The 12,444-nt window shown below is 41.6% G+C and overlaps 1 pseudogene; it reads left to right on the top strand.

Moving 5' to 3' along the window:
* Positions 1-6,267: 6,267 nt before the first annotated feature.
* LOC122738750 lies at positions 6,268-12,143 on the top strand (annotated as a pseudogene).
* Positions 12,144-12,444: the final 301 nt, after the last annotated feature.

The following is a 12,444-nucleotide window of genomic DNA, read 5'->3' on the forward strand; positions in this document are numbered from 1 at the left end:
CCTCTCCTCTGAACTTCCCTGTTTTTGAAGAAGACACATTCTTTTCTGTGACTTGGAGTTCTGAAGCTTTCATGAAAGGAAGGTGGGAAGGAGATTGTGGATGGCTTTAAATGACATGCTAATAATTTTGTATTTCATCTAAAAGCAAATGGAGAGCTGCTTAAGATTATGAGCAAGGGAGTGACATGACCAGAGCTGTATTTTAGGAATATCAGTTTGGCAGTGATATGAAAGAATTGGAGAGAGGAGAGATGGGTTGGAGGGAGACCAATTAGGAAGCTACTTCAATAGTCCAGGTGGTAAATTATGAAGCTTTAAACTACAATGAAACTGCATAAGAGGAAAGCAGATAGATGTGAGATTTTGTGAAGGTAGAATTGTTTTGTCATGGCTACTGATTGGATATGGTGGTTGGTAGTAAGGGAATAGGAAGAGTCAAGGCTAACTTTCAAATTCCAAAACATTTAATAGGAGGATGGTGGTATCATCAACAAAAAATAATTAAGTACAAAATCAATTTTTTTTTTGGCGGGGCAATGGGGGTTAAGTGACTTGCCCAGGGTCACACAGCTAGTAAGTGTCAAGTGTCTGAGGCCGGATTTGAACTCAGGTACTCCTGAATCCAGGGCCAGTGCTTATCCACTGCTCCACCTAGCCGCCCCACAAAATCAAATTTTTAATAGTACAAGTCATTCCCCAATTGAGAAATGGTCAAAGGATATGAACAGGCAGTTTTCTGATGAAGAAATCAAAGCTATCTATTGCCATATGAAAAAATGCCCTAAATCACTATTGATTAGAGAAAAGCAAATCACAACAACTCTGAGGTACCACCTCACACCTATCAGATTGACTAATATGACAAAAAAGGAAAATAATACATGTTGGAGAAGCTGTGGAAAAATTGGAACACTAATGCATTGTTGGTGGAATTGTGAGCTGATCCAACCATTCTGAAGAGCAATTTGGAACTATGCCCAAACAGCTATAAAACCCTTTGACCCAGCAATATCACTATTAGGTCTATATCCCAAAGAGATCATAGAAAGGGAAAAAGACCCACATATACAAAAATACTTATAGCAGCTCTTTTTGTGGTGGCAAAGAATTGGAAATTGAGGGGATGCCCATCAATTGGGGAGTGGCTCAACAGGTTGTGGTATATGAACGTAATGGAATATTATTGTGCTGTAAGAAATGATAAGCAGGTAGATTTCAGAAAAACCTGAAAAGACTTACATGAATCAATGCTAAGTGAAATGAGCAGAGCCGGGAGAACATTGTACCCAGTGTCAATAACATTATGTGATGATCAACTGTAATGGACGACTCTTCTCAGCAATGCAGTGATCCAAGATAATTCCAAAGGACTCATGGTGGAAAATGATCTCCACATCCAGAAAAAAGAATTGTGGGATTTGGATGCAGATTGAACCATACTGGTTCTACTTTTTTGTTTTTGTTTTTTGAGGGTTTTCCCTTTTGTTCTGATTCTTCTTTCACAACATGGCTAATGCAGAAATATGTACATATATAACCTATATCATATTGCTTGCGATCTTGGGGAGGGGGGAGGGAGGGAGAAAAATTTGGAACTAGAAATCTTATAAAAACAAATGTTGAAAACTATCTCTACATAGAACTAGAAAATAATAAAATACTTTTATGATTAAAAATTAAATTAAATTTAAAATAATTAAGCGCAGAGTGGAGAGATAAGGGGAAAGATAATGAATTGTGTTTTAGACACCCTGTATTTGTGATGCCTATGGAAATCCAGTTCAAAATGTCTAATAGACAGCTGGTGATGAGGGGCTGGAACTTGGCAGAAACTGGGATTAGATATGTAGATCTGGGAGTCATTTATATAGAGATGAAAACAAAACCCAAGGGAGATGATGAGGTCATTGAGAGAGGGAGTGTAGATAGAAAAGAGGAATCTGGGTAGAATCCTGGGGTACACCCACAGTTAAGTGGAAGAGTATGGGTAATGAACCAACAAAGGAGACTGAGGAGGGGTCAGACATGTAGGAAGAGAACCAAGAGAAGGCAGTGTCATGAAAACCCAGAGAAGAGAAGAGAGCATATCCAGGAGAGGTAGTTAATAGCATCATATACTACAGAGAGTTCAAGAAAGATGAAGACTGAGAAAAGACCATTAGACAATTAAGAGGTCCTTGAAAACTTTTTTAGAGAATTATTTTATTTGAATGAAAAAGTCAGAAGCCAGTCTTTTAAGCCAGATTTTTAAATGAGATGAGAAGAAAGGGATACAAAGAGGGTAGATAGATTTTCCAGGAGTTTGGCTATGAAAAGGAGAAGAGATATTACAGAGTGAAAACTTGACAGGAGGATGGTTGGTTGTCCTTCATTCTCAAAGAGGACCAAAATGACATCACTTTGTTGGAGTCAAGGTATAGTTATATGGTTAATCAGACTGGTAAGATCTTGGAAGGCTCTACCACAGGTCGAGCACAAATAGTCCACGTGAACCTTTGGAGTGGAGATGTCTTTGAATATGTGCACCTTGGGGGCAGCTAGGTGGCTCAATGGATAAAATACTGGCCCTGGATTCAGGAAGACCTGAGTTCAGATCTGGCCTCAGACACCTGACACTAGCTGTGTGATCCTGGGCAAGTCACTTAACCCTCATTGCCCTGCAAAAAAAAAAAAATGTGCATCTCGTTTCTTTTGAATTACTGCAATTCTGCTTTGCTCATAGAGCACAGCACCTTCTTTAATGTCGGGCAGTCCTTTGCCAGTGTCTCTCATGTCATGCAATCAATTCCAAAGTTCTTTAGAGAAACCTTTGAGAGTGCATATACTCATCTAGGCCAGAACACTCACAAATATCAAGGTTGGTTTGACAAAAATGATGGGGAAATTCAGAAGCTGCTAAATGAAAAATGAGAACTCCACATGGCTTACCAGCAGGATAATTCATCTCTCTCTAAGAAGGCAGCATTTAACTTCATCAAAAAGTGAAGTGCAAGTGAAACTTGGAAAGATGCAGGATTCTTGGCTCAGTAAGAAGGCAGATGAAATTCAGTTTTGTGTTAATAGTAATAATCCAAAGCACTATTTTGATGCCCTGAAGGCTGTTTATGGGCCAAAGACCTATGGTGCATCTTAACCAGTCCATGCTGATGGAGCTACATTGAATAGTGATAAGGAATGATGCTAGAAAGGAGGGCTGAACACTTCCATAGTGTTCTCAACAGACTGTCATCAATCAATGCTGAAGTCATTGACTATATACCTCCAATTGAAGTTAGTCCCTCTTTAACTAAACTTCCAAATAAAGAAGAGGTTTTGAATGCCATTAGGTTCTTGTGTGGCAAAGCACCTGGTGCTGATTCTATTCCAGCTGAGATTTACAAGGCAAGAGGTCCACTGCTCATACAAAAGTTGACCGACTGAGGGGAGGATAGGGTCAAGTATAAGGGTTTTTGTTTTAAAGGATGGGAGAAACCTGGGTATGTTTTTAGGCAGCAGGGAAGGGAAATTACAAGTTAGAGCAGGGGTGATTTGGGAGAGATTTTGTGGAGGAGACAAGAGGAGATGGGATTAAGTGTACAAATTGGACTTGGCTGAGGAGGGACTACTTCCTCACCTGACACTGGAGTAAAGTGAGTGGGAGATGTCAGGGAGTTTTGTCATGTAGAATAAGAGGAAAAAGGGAACCCACCAAGAATGGCTTTTATTGAGGGCAGCTAGGTGGCGCAGTGGATAAAGCACCGGCCCTGCATTCAGGAGTACCTGAGTTCAAATCCAGCCTCAGACATTTGACACTTACTAGCTGTGTGACCCTGGGCAAGTCACTTAACCCCCATTGCCCCCCCCCAAAAAAAAGAAGTGGAAGAATGGCTTTTATTTTCTCAGTTTTAAAGTATGAGGTAAGGTGCTCTGTTGAGGGATGAGAAGATAGGGTGCTATGGGAGGCTTAAGGAGAGGAGATTCATAACAGTGTAGAAGTATGACAAAAGAGATTCAATTAGAAAGGAGTAAATGGATTGGCTTGTTGCGGTGAGAGAACCCAAATATTATTAGGTAACAAAAAATTTTAGTAGCCTCAGTTAGCAAGGCTGCATGGCTTCCTCCAGCACTATTCAGTGAAGAAGAGAAAAGGGGAGATGATGTCATAGGGTTCTGAGATAAAGTGGAGGGGAAAAGAGGAAACTGATGGCACCAGGTCTCTTTTAGGAGTTGAGCTCATCTGCTGATAATGGTCAGGGGAAGAGTTGGTATGGGATGCTTGAAAGAAGAGATAATTTGTGGGGGAAATTGCTGTGGGAAGCTCAATAAAAAAGCCAATTGGGGAAAATTAAAATGATTGCTTTGTAGCCTTGAGATCCCATTTTAGGTAAATTAGTTAAGCCCAGTTGTGTGACTTCCAGTATCATTCAGTAACTTTTGAGTAGGCAAAGTAGCCAGAGCTGGTGCTTGATAAGGTATGAGCAGCAATAAGCAAAAGGCATAGAGGATCCAAGAGTAGAGGGGAGTTTAACTTTGAACTGGTTACCCAAAGGATCAAGATTGGGAGAGAAAGAAACTGACATCAGAATAACAGTGATGGCCTAGGAATGTACTGAGGGGTGGAGGGACTAGAGGTCATGGCAAAGATAAAGAATTAGTTTAGAATGAGTAAGTCATAGGGGAAAATACAGTTCAATGACAGAATTTCAAAATTCCTTATCACTTGTAGGTGATGAGGAAATCAAAGGTGGAGGAAAGGAAAACTGAGAAAAAAGTATTCCCAAACATTAAAGCAGTGCTCTCCAAAATGTGGACAATGACATGTATGTGTATGCCCTGGGGGCTAGGGGTGACACAATTATTTTTAGTAATTATTTAATTTGATTAAAGTAGCTAGTCATGAAGGTGAATTTTGAACCAACCCCTCCATCGCCCTCATTTCCTTTGCAGGAGGCAAGACCACTATGAGCTGCCATTCTAAGAGCTAGGTGAGGGAAGTTCTCTAGCCAGTGACAGCTGTGAGCATGCAGCCTTCATGTCTCTTTTCTGTTTGCTTCCCTGATGATGTAATGGAGTAGCAGCCTTGAGATGGAGCTACACTATCAGGTATGAAGAGGGCAGGGTAACAGTTGACATCTTTCCTTTCTCACAACCTGAGTAGAGGGGAAGGGACTGAGCGGGTGGGGGGACCAAGAGCAACCAAACAGCCTGGCTCAATTGAGAAGTAGCCCAGCTCAGTAGCAATGCCGTGTACTGATAGACATCCAGCAGAGATGCCATGCTTTGTGAAGAGTCAAATTGGGTAAGCAGCTAAGCAGTAGAGTGATTCATTCATTGCTCATGCCATGCCCTGTATAAGGACTCTAAAGAGGGCAAAAAGGAATTCCAAGGCCAGGAGTTGGGAGGTACCCCTTTACTATGTATTTTCTACACATATGCTGTACTACCATTGTGCCCACTTTTCTCATCGACTGAGTGCATTTAAGGGAAAGTGCACCCCAAACTCTTGGGGGAGGGTGTTTCATAACTGTGCTTGCTATACTGTTTTGTTTTGTTTTTTAGTAAATTCATTTTATAAAATCTAGTTGGTTGTTGATGGGGAAAATTCAGGAGTTTAGGTACAACAGGATTAAAAATGTCAGTCCCTCAGGGTTACCTTAGAACCCTAAGGGTAGAAGTCGTTAGCTGATTCTCTGGGGACCCAAACCTGGTTCAGAGCTATGGCTGCAGCCATGTCATCCATGTCATTGTTTCATGCCTAGTTTACAGTCTTCTTCAGATGAGAAAGCTAGCATTTCAAAATGTAAAAATATCCTTTCTCCAAATGACAAGGTGTTTGGTCTCTGCTGTTATAAATAGCAAGCAAAAATACAATTGTATGGAGATGAAGTGTAGAGCAGCAGAACATTGGCCTTGACATCAAAAGACCTTTGTTCCAGGACTGATGGCCACTTTTACTGTAGTGTTTGCCCTTTGTTCAGCAAATCACTTCTACTGTACACCTCAGTTTTCCTAACCCTAAAAAAGAAATGATTGCTGCACTGCCCCTCTCCAAGGGTTGGCATGGTGATTCAGTGAGATGGAGGAAGGAGAGTCTTATAAATGATGAGGGACTGGGAGCGAGCATGATCTTTTTCTTATTTCTGTTTCGGTAAACAACTGTGTACAAACAAACCCTATAGAGGATAACTTGGAGATTGCCCAAGAGAGCAGGCACGGCATTCTGTAGAAGGTAGAGTTTTAGCAGGGGCCTGAGGGAAGGTAGGGAAGCCAGGGGGCAGATTAGGAAGGATGGGGGACTGCCAGAGAAAATGTCTAGCGTTGAGAGGTGAGTGTCTTGTTCCAGAAACAAGGAGGCCAGTGTTACTGACTCACAGAGTATGTGGTAGTGGGGAGGGTGTAAGATGGGAAAAGGCTGGAAAGGTTGGGGGAAGGGGAGGGAGAGGCACGTTATGAAGGGGTTTGAATGACTGAAGATTTAATATTTAATTATGGAGGTGATGGGGAGTCAAATTCATTCAGTTACGGTGTCCTAACAATACCACCTCTGAAATAGCTCTTCAGATTTGTACCTTCCTTCTCCTATTTCCACCCATACCACCCTCCTGGAAAGAGTTTCCTAATAGGTCTTCCCAATTCCATTCTCCTTGCTAGCCTTTACAAGTTGCCAGGATAATTTTCTGAGGCCATAAATCTGGTAATTGTTTCTCATTTTGAAAAAAGAGCACTACTTGCCTGGCATTCAAGACTTTTCACAGTCTAGAGCCATCCTCCCTTCTCAGTCTTATCTTCTTTTACTTCTCTCTGCTCAAGGTATGCTCCAGACAAACAAGAGTACTTTCAGCCTCCCTGCTCTCCTCCCCCCACTCCCAGCCCTTGGCCTAACACAGAGCTTTGTAACATCCTGGAACTATGTTATTCCCTGTGCCTAGAATGCCTTTAAAGACATTTGCAGTTTCATGTGCAATCATCTCTTTTTAAAAATTGTACTGTTATGGAAATACTTGTTTTGGTCCCTAAATTGAAAATAAAATAAATTTTTAAACAAGAGACCAACTTAAATGTCACCTCCTCCAGGAAGTCTTCTCTTACCCCCGTTAATTCCTCTTCAGACTCACATAGCATTGTGTACTTTTCTAATGCATCTATCATGTAACATTGCTTATTACGCATGTTTTTGTCTCATTCTTCTAGTAGACTGTAGATTCCATGAGGAAAAGGGACTCTAATCTTTATTTATTAATATATTTTTTTAGGCAACTAATCTTTATGTCACCATTCCCCAGCCTGCCTGCACATAGTATGTACTTATTTAAAGTCTGCTGAGTTGAATTGTTTGTGCACCTCTCCCTGCTGCCTTTTCAATCCCAAGTGAGGTTGGGCAGGGTATTTAGAAGCACTTCCATGCAGGTTCCATGTGGCCCAAGAAAGGCCAGCCAGGCAGGTGCCTTGCTAAGAGGCTGCTCTTATCTTGATCTGACCACTGTCTTCTATTTCTTAAATTCCTTTAATCTTCCCAAAGTGCCAGGTTAGTGGATTTTCCTAAAGCCATTAGAGCAGCACCTTTGCTATTAGCTTTCACAATCACACTCCCATTCCAGGCTTTCCCTTCCTTAGTAAGTAAAGGCCCTGAGGTGAAGCCAAAATCCAGGCATCCCAGGGACCAGAGTCTTTTGTCCATAGAGGAAACAAGTATTGGTGTTTACAGACCACTTGATGGGAATGAGAACCTGCTTGCCCACCATACATCCCCTCCCCCACCACTACTCTCAATAGTTTCTGCCTTTATGTAGAATTTTTCATCATAGTTTAAGAAAGCTTATGATTTTTCCTGTAGTAGACTTTGTGTCAGGGGTAAGGAAGCTAGTCCAGCAGAACAAATCCTCTGCACCGATGATTCCCCAGGAGGCATTCATGTGGGCTTTCATGAGGTGCACTCAATTCACCGACTCTGCCTACCAAGAAGGGTTAAGTGTCAATTTCTTGTATTTTGTTATTCTTCCAGGGTCATTTGACACTAGTCATAGTATTGTGTAAAGAACACTTAGATTTGTAGTAATGGGACCTGGGCTCAAATCTACTACTTACTACCAGCATTACTTAGGGCAAGTCCTTTCCCTTCTCTGGACCTCCCCCTTTTGTAAGAAGAGGTGAACTAAATGCAATTGGACAAACCTTTATTTCATTAAGCACCTATTATGGAGGGTGGACCACAGTCTAGGTGGAGGATGAAAGTAAAGACATAGGAGTAAGTAGTTCAATTTGGTGGGCATATAAGTTGTGTGAAGGGCAATAGTGAGAGAGAAGATTGAAAAAGTAAATTTCGGTCTGATTATATGATCACAGATTTCAAGATGGTAGGAACCTCACAGTTCATTTAGTTCAACCCCCTCAACATTTTTTTTGGTGGGGCAATGAGAGTTAAGTGACTTGCCCAGGGTCACACAGCTAGTAAGTGTCAATTGTCTGAGGCCAAATTTGAACTCAGGTCCTCCTGAATCCACGGCAGGTGCTTTATCCACTGCGCCACCCACCTGCCCCCAACCCCCTCACTTTTCAACTGTCACCCAGGTTTAAGTGACCAGACCAAGGTCTCACAGGTAGTATGTATTAAACTGGATTTGAATTGAAGTCCTCTGACACCAGGGGCAGCATTTGCCACCTGCAGGATGAAGAATTTTGACTTGGGGGAAATGAAGGATTTTGAATAAGGAAATGATAGAATTTTATCACTATTTAACTTCATTTTAGAAATAATTCTAGGAATAATGATTTAAAGTATATGGAGAACTTCCCTCACAACAACACTGTGAAGAAGGCAGTACTAGGTAAGCATTATTATCTTCATTGTACTCAGGGGTTCAGAGAGGTAAAGGGATTTTGCCCAGGGTCACAAGGCTAGTGGGCATCAGAATTAGGATTTAAACTCAGGTCTTCTGACAGAGCTTACTTTAAGAGGATCAATCTGACAGAATGTGAAGCGTAGACAGGGAAGAGAGAGACAGGAAGTGGAGATGCTTCTTAGGAAACTATTCTAATAGGGCAGGTGATCAAGTACCTGAGGTAGGGCAGTAAGTAGCAGGGGGAATGGAGAGAAGAGGAAGGGTTTGAGAAGCACTTTGAAGGAGAAAGAATGAAGTGATGGCTTGAATCTGGAATGTGGAGAAAAGAAGGGTCAACCATAACTCAGATTTAAAGCCTGTCTGACTGGGAGGATAGTGGTACCATCAACAGAAATAGGCAAGTCAGAAGGAGGAGTTGTTTTGAGGGGAAGAAGAAGAGTTCAGCTGAGAACATGTTGAGTGAGCTGGCAGGATATACAGGTTTAGTAGCAACTGGAAATTCAGGACGGGAACTTAGGAGAGAGTTTGAGACTTGGGAATCTTGGGTAATTCATGATTTTACATCAACTCTCATTATCTCTATGCAGATGATTTCTAGATTTATTCTCTTATCAAGTGCTAGTCTCTCTACTGAGCTAATCTTTTTATCACCAGTTGCCTTTTGGGCATCTTGAGCTGTATGTCTCATAGGCAGCTGAAACTCAACAGGTCTAGGATAGAACTAGTTATCTTATTTCCCAAATCCTGCCCTCTTCTGAACTTCCCTATTATTGTCAAGGGCATTAGCATTCTCTGTCACCCATGTTTGGAAGCTCGGCGTAATCTTTGATTCAGCTCTCATTCACTCCATATAGCCAATCTATTGTCAAATTTTGTTCTTTCTACCTTATGTTCCCTTCTTTATACAACCACCTTCCCAGAGTAGATCCTCATCTGGACTACTTTAAAAGGCCTCTTATTGGTGTCCCCTAATTGTTTGCCTCCGCTCTAATTAATCTTCCATTTAGCTGCCAAGGTGATTTCTCTAAAATATAGATCATTTCAAACCATGTTATACTACCACTACCCTTCCCCCATTCAATAAACTCTATGAGCTCCCTCTCACTTCTAGGATCAAATATAGTCATTTGTATGATCTTCCTAGCCTAGCTCCTTCCTTATTTTCCAGTTTTCTTATACTTTACTGTCCTCCACACACTCTATGAATCCAGGTACTTTCTGTTCCCTTTTCTAATCTTGGTGCTTTTGTGCCAGCTGCCCTCTATGCCAGGAACACTTCTCTCCCTCACCCCTTAGTCTTCCTGGCTTCCCTTGTGTCAGCTCAAATCCCATATTCCTCAGGAGGAATTCTGAGATTACTTCCCATCGATTCTGTATATATTTTATATGTGCCTAGTTATTCATGTTGTTTTTCCCATTAAAATTTGAACCCCTTAGCTTTTTTTTTTTTTTAAGGAATCAATTCAGAGAAACCATTTAATTAATGCTGGTGTTCCTGTAGTCTTATGGGACCATAAGTATTCTAGAACAGGCTAAAATACAAACTTCTGTTTGGCCCTTAAACCTCTCTACTCTTTCTTCATGCATATTTCCTATTACTTTTTATGCATTCTCATATCTCATCCTCAACTGGCCTATTTTTGTTGCTAGTACAGGGCATTACATTTCCTGCTTCTATGCCTTATCCTGATGTCTAGAATGCTCATCCTCATCACCTTTACCTCTTTAAATCCCTAACTCTCTTAAAGAGTCAGTTCACATGCAACATCCCACACAAGTCTTTTCCTCATCTCCCCAGTCACTGAACTGCATCCTAATTCTTTTGTGTGTACTTCATATTTTCTTATCTATATTCCTGTTGTTTGTATCTCTTTTTCCCCATAATAGAATGTAAGCTCAAAGTTAGAAATTTTTGTCCCCAGTGTGTTCCTGTTGTTGAGTATAGTGCCTTGCACACAAGGAATTTAATAAATTATTGAATTTATATATATATATATACACGCACACACACATATATGTTTGTTTTTGTTTTGTTTGATTTTTTGTTGTTTTTGTGTGCAGGGTAATGATGGTTAAGTGACTTGCCCAGGGCCAAACAGCTGGGAAGTGTCAAGTGTCTGAGGCCAGATTTGAACTCAGGTCCTCCTGAATCCAGGGCTGAATCCACTGCACCACCTAGCTGCCCCTATATATACATTTTAAAAGTCCCAGGTTGTGACCTTGGCCAAGTCACTTAAGCCTCATTTGCGCCCCCTGCCACACACACAAAAAGACAAAAAAAACCCACAACAAAACCCAAAAAACAAAAAGGCCCAGGTTGTGCAGCCAATGCTGAGCCAGAGCAGGCCTGGGGAGCTGGGGTGTGTGTGTGTGTGTGGGGGGGGAGATAAGGGATAGGGGCAAAGGAGAATAGATGAACAGGCCTGAGGCAGGGGCAGTTGGAACCATGTAGATGCAAGCCAAGCAAAATGAGGCACTGAGAGCAAGAGGATGAGTTCTCAGCTTTTACCCTGACCTATGGAGCTCTGGTCACCCAGCAAAGACTTTGTTGTTGTTGTTGCTTGTCCTTCATTCTTGAAGAGGACCATGACATCAGGAGGTGACTTGCAGTGAACTGGATTTAAGTGAGATAGGGCTGTTGCAAAGTCACCAACTTCACTCTCTCCTCCAAAGCCATCTGGATCCAGTGGCCAGATATACACCAGAACAACTGAAGATGGCCCTGAATGTTTAAGGCAGTTGGGGTTAAGTGACTTGCCCAGGGTTACACAGCTAGTAAGTGTCTGAGGTAAGATTTGAACTCAGGTCCTCTCAACTTCAGGGCCAGTGCTCTATCCACTGTGCCACCTAGCTACCCCTTTGCAAAGACTATGAAAATGATGAAGATGTGAACAAACAGCTGGACAGAATGGGCTACAACAATTGATTGAAGATTTCCTGGCTCAATCAAATGGCAAGTGCCATGTCTTTGGAGAAACAGCAGATGTCATCGCCAAGGTAGTATTTGAAATGTACCTGGGCATCACCCCAAGCATAGTCAGCTGGAGCCTAGTGGGTCAAATTCTCCCTGCTCTTGGAAAACAACCCCCTGGTCAATTTGGTGGAGCTTTCTGATAACCACTTGTCTCTCATTTATTCCAATCTCTTGCATGGGGTGTTGAGGGGAGCCCTGGAGATGGTGCAGATGGCAGTGGATGTGAAGTTTGTTCAGGACATGCTAAAAGGATATGGTGTGTGTGTGTGTGTGTGTGTGTGTGTGTGACAGAAATCAGGATAAGGCTCATTAGGGGGACGGAGAACAATCTCCCAGCTACAGAAGAATAACCATTCTGGGGGCAATGGAGATAACCAGCTAGGGCACTTGCTAATTCTCCACCCTCTCTTGGGGTAGTAAAGTCAAAGTGCCCCCACCTTAAGAGAACTCAGTGACTCTTTAAGATGTTATATATTCTTCTAACCTTGTTTCCATTTTCCTTACTGATAAGAGATGTGTGTGATATTAAAAAAATAAAACTAACAACAACCCTAAACCTGTTTTAATGGTTTTTTTTGGTATCTTATGATTACTATAGTGCCATATGTGTTTAATAAATGTGACTTGATTAATCAATTTAACTCCACAGGC

The sequence above is a fragment of the Dromiciops gliroides genome, chromosome 2 (assembly GCF_019393635.1).
Source record: "Dromiciops gliroides isolate mDroGli1 chromosome 2, mDroGli1.pri, whole genome shotgun sequence".
In the NCBI taxonomy this organism is placed as follows: domain Eukaryota; kingdom Metazoa; phylum Chordata; class Mammalia; order Microbiotheria; family Microbiotheriidae; genus Dromiciops; species Dromiciops gliroides.